Source organism: Benincasa hispida, chromosome 4, assembly GCF_027475165.1.
Source record: "Benincasa hispida cultivar pf3 chromosome 4, pf3_genome.v1.1, whole genome shotgun sequence".
Classification (NCBI taxonomy): Eukaryota; Viridiplantae; Streptophyta; class Magnoliopsida; order Cucurbitales; family Cucurbitaceae; genus Benincasa; species Benincasa hispida.
In genome coordinates, this window is record NC_143481.1 from 46,150,568 (window position 1) to 46,155,731 (window position 5,164).

General features: G+C 31.2%; 1 pseudogene; it reads left to right on the top strand.

Annotated features, from left to right (window-relative positions):
* Window positions 1–1,642: 1,642 nt before the first annotated feature.
* LOC150036756 (uncharacterized) lies at window positions 1,643–2,604 on the top strand (annotated as a pseudogene).
* The last annotated feature ends 2,560 nt before the right edge of the window (window positions 2,605–5,164 follow it).

The window sequence follows — 5,164 nt, forward strand, 5'->3', positions numbered from 1 at the left end:
GTGTAGTAGTATGTTTTCTAAAATTTTAATTCATGTGCATAGTAGTTTATTAGTTTATTGTTTAACTACTTTTTTCATTGTGCAGATGTCGTTAGATGTGGACTCCAAGTCCAAACATTGTATACTCATGTTTGCATCTAAGAAGTTTCGGACATTCAAGACAATATTGACTCAAAAGTTCATACTTCCATTTAAGGATGAACCCTCGATCTTGCAATTTCCTCCCCAACAATATTCTCATATAGAGAAAGATCAGTGGACATTGTTCGTTAATGAACGATTTAGTGAAGAATGAGATGTAAGTCATTCACAATAAATTAAATGTCAATATTATCTTTGTTTTGATAGGTAACGTCAACTAGATTTGTTGTATAGAAAATCAGTCATCTTCAAAAAGAAAGACATGAGAAATGTGTATATAATCATCACATTTCTCGGAAGGGTTATGCGAATCTAGCCCAAGAATTAGTGAGTTTTTCGACTTAAATTAAATATTTTATTATAATATGTTTGTGCTAATTAAATATGTATGTTCATGTAGTACCTATCGAATGATCCTTCTTATCAGGCGACTTTATGAAAAGAAGCAAGAAAAGGAAAAAATAATGAATACTTTGATGAAGCTACTCGAGAATTTGTCAATCTGATTGTAATTATATTGTGCAAAGTTTAAGATGGCATAAATAAAATATTTGGAACTTGTGATGATATAGATATTGTGTGAAAATTGTAATATGTTTTACAGGATAAATTGGTTGAAGTCTATGAAAGTGAAGATGTTCTAACCAAAGCATTGGGTACGGAGGAACATTGGGGACGTGTTAGAGGAATGGTAATTTTGTTTCCCATTCCCAATATTTCAAATTAGTAAAACCAAAGTCCTCAATGAGCCAAGAAATGGAAGGAGGCTCTAGTGAAAAAAATGTTCGACATGGTAAAGTGTCAAGAGAAAGAACTCATAGTAGACAATCTCATCAGTCCAAATCATCTGTTGGAAGTGTTGCACTAAGTGCATCTGAAGAAGAAGATACTGAGAAGATGCCTAAAGAAGATTTGAATGTAATTTATTTGTTGGGACTTTTAAATTTTAATCATATTCTACATGCTTAACCATGCATGACATAAGTTCTTTTAAATTTATTAAGGGGACACCATGCCACTTGGCTATAGGAACTGTAGATAATATTGTTGCAGTAGCCACAACATTTAATGATGATGTGTCATGCTTAACTGCTATTGACATTATCATTGGAAAAGATTTGCCTATACCAATTCTTGTGAAGGGTAAAATAGAGTCTTTAAATTAAGCAATGGGTAACTTCGTAAGTTGGCCTCGTGAACTTGTAGTTATGGTTGATGAGAAAAAAGTTTGTCTCTTTTTCAATATATGAGTTTGGTTATTTATTATTTTTCCTACTTTGAATTTTTGTAACTTTGGTCATGGCAGGACCATTCAACAATTAAAAGCTTCAGCCAGTACTCCAAATATACTGACGTCAATGGTACCATCAAACTATTGAACGGACATGTCATGCATAACAGGAACAATGTAGACATGATCCATATCACTTTGGACAAGCATATATATGGAAGAGACAAATTTATTTACTTAGGCCACAATGATCTGATCCAATATTGCAATATGGTTGAAATAGGCTACATGTGTATTTTGACATACATTGCGTAAGTATTGCTCATCTAGATTCACTCATGTATACTTTGTTTCATGTTTAAATAATAACTATTACTTTGTTTAGGTATCTTTGGGATGAATGTGGTCATGATATTACGAAGAAGTTTTTTATAATTGATCAAGCAAGAATATCGCCACACGTGAAGTCTCAAGATATTCGATCCACAAATTTAGCCAATCAACTAGAATTAGATAATTTAGACCAATTAATCCTTATTCCATATAAGGGTAAGTAAATACAAGTTCTTAAGTTATTTTTAATTTGCATTATATACGTACTAATGTTTCAAAATTGTTGCTTATTATAGTTATCACTGGATATTGATTGTAATCAATTTCTACAAGAAAATTGTGTTTATGTTTTGGACTCTCTTCGAAATAAGGTTCAAGAGGATTTTCATGGAGTTATAAATATGTAAGTGTAATTGAACTTTCTTAGCTCTTAATTGAAGTATTTATGTTTAACTAATGTTTTCAAACTATTTAGTGGATTGAAAACATGGCATGCCAAACACGATCTCCAACACTATCGGTCTTCTCCAAAATGGAAACCTGTAAAGGTAAATTTGCATTTATTTTTTAAAAATTTATGTTCATTCGAACATAAGAATAATTGTTTTCAACTTCTTTATATACAGTGCCCTCATCAATTAGATTCTGTAGGATGCGGATACTATGTGCAAAAGTACATACACGAAATAGTGCATAGTACTACTACTCCCATTACTAGCCTTGTACGTAAATTATTTATTTTTTATATTTTAGCTTTAATTTAATAAATGGACGTAAACTTCTATTCAATTTATGTTTTTTTTTCCCTCTTTGTAGTTCAATACAAAAATGCATATACCCAAGGAGAGATTGACGTAATTCGAAACCAATGGGTAAGTTTTGTTGGCCGATTTGTGTAAGAATGTAATTCTTGTTTTTTGTCTCAATAGAATATAAATGCTAGCTTAGAATGAATGCGAATTTATCTAACCATGATCTGTTTATTGGAAGATTTATGTGTAATATTTTTGTGTTCATGGGGTATTTGGTGTTAAGTATTCATGGAATTAGTACTAATTGATATTTGTGAATGAGAGAAATGATGGCTTGGTGTAAGTATTCTATGAAAGTCTATTATTGTTATGCAAATGTTGGTGATTAGTGTGTTTATTCATATTTTGTTGAGTATATGTAATGGATTGGAAATATTGATTCTTGCTTGTGGATAAATTCATATGTGGAAGACAAATATTGATGGCTTGCCATGCAAATTTTTTTTATACTTTTTAATAAAAAATAATGATGGACATTTCCTGACCCAACACGAGACATATAATACCATTTTTAACTTCTTGACCAAAAAAATAAATTCGGCAATAGAATTTAAAAAAAGGGACAATAATTGAAAAAAAACACACATTTTGGGCTTTAAATGTCGGTCAAGAGGGTTTCATTTGAAAAAAGTCTTCAGTTGCAACCAACATTGAACCCTTTAATGTCGGTTGGAAATTTCATTAAAGACCTTTAATGTCAGTTGCAACCGACAATAAAGACTGTGTTATTAAAGCCCTTTAATGTCGGTTTAAAACTAACATTAAAGCCAACCGACATTAAAGTCAACTGACATTAAAGTCCTTTTAAAACCAACATTAAATTCCGAAATTTTTCTAGTGGTTGCAAGTAATGGAGAAAATCTTCCTTGAGGTAACACCCTTTCTTTATCCCGAATGGATATAGTGGTTTCAAGTTCCCACACCGTTGGTGGCAGACCGTTAACGCCTTCGCCACCTCCGCCGGTGCAGCCAAAGAGTTTGATAAGGTTCTCTGCTGGAATTTAATTCAATGGAGATGACTAAATGTGTGTTTGAATCTTTATAACCAACCTTAAGCTTTTGCTTGTGTTCTTAATATATAATCATATAGAAAAAGCATTTGATTGATTGTTGGAGATAATGGAGCGAGTCGTGATTAATCTGTTCAAATTAAAACATGATGCGTCAAAGTATGTTATAGAATTCATGGTCAATTAACATGAGCTGAACTTTTGAAACTTAGAAATTCCTTAGCAGCATAAATTTGAAAAATATTTAGATGTTGCTTGCGCTACACCTCAGCAGACAATTATCCAAAACAAAATTATGTAACTTTAGCAACTTTTTTACAAAGAGAGGGCTTCATGATATAGATCCATTCTATTTTTCATAAATTTTACTTCAAGGAAACCATGAAATTGTGGCTTTTTCCTTTTATTATTATTATTATTATTATTATTTGTCCTTTTGCTTTTTAATCTAATTGGATAAAATATGCGTTAAATGTGTTTTCACTTAAAAATATTTGTTTCCGTACTAAAACGATTCAAAGAAGACTAAATCAAAATCACATCATAAATTATTTCAACAAAGTTATATAAAATATTTGGTTAAAGTTTAAAACATTTGAAATGCCCTTGGCCTCTTAGGAATAAAAGAATGAGAAAAAAAGTGGTTTACACCTGTCAAAATAAAAATAAATAAATAAGAAAGGAAAGAAAAATTGGAAGGCAGCTTAGCTTAGAAGCTTTTTTCCTTTTTAGAAAATAAAATACAATAAAAAGCAATTAATGGCATGATTTCATCAAATCGTCTCAAAAGCTTAAGATGATAGATGAAGACTATTCATGTAAAGTTTCTAGAGAAACGTCTTTTTTGGAGTTGAATTTGTATTGATGTAGATTTGATGCAAATTTGGTTCGATCTCTAGTATTTGATCCTCTGATTTTCTCTTAATTGAATGTATACACATGACTTGAGGAAATAGAGCACGTGATGTTCTTGAAGTTGAAATCTAGGAAGAATGTTTGTATCTTTAGGACTTGAGCTTTAAGAAGTGGTTCAGTTTTCTAGAGTTAAGGAGTCTTCTGATTGTGTGGGAATTCTCTCTAGAATCTTTCAAGTGCAAATTTTTTAACCTTACAAATGAAAAGGACTCCTCTATTTATGCAGTTCTCAAGTGAGCTTCTTAGGTAGGCTTTGTGGACTTGGACTTGATTGGTCCATGGACCTGACCCTTAGATTCATCTAATAGGATTGCACCCTTAGACTCTTGCTACCAGTGGACTCATCACTATTAGTTTGACCAAAATTAAACAATAGTGATAAATCTATTGAAACATCCAACTGAATTTCACCCAATATCAAACTAGCTAAACCATTGAAGTCTTATATCATCAACAAAAACTCCAACAGCACTATAATTCTTATAAGAATTATAATGAGTTCATTGTCCACCATAAAAAATGACTACAGGAATATTAACCATAGTATCAACTTACTGCAATAAAAGGAAAATAAGATTGTATAAGAAAGATGTTAATATGTATATAGCTCTGTAACTTTATATCAATGATAGATGTGATAGAGTGCTATCACTATCTGTCAATGATAGACAATGATAGAGCTCAATCACAATATATCAATCACAATATACCACTAGTGATAG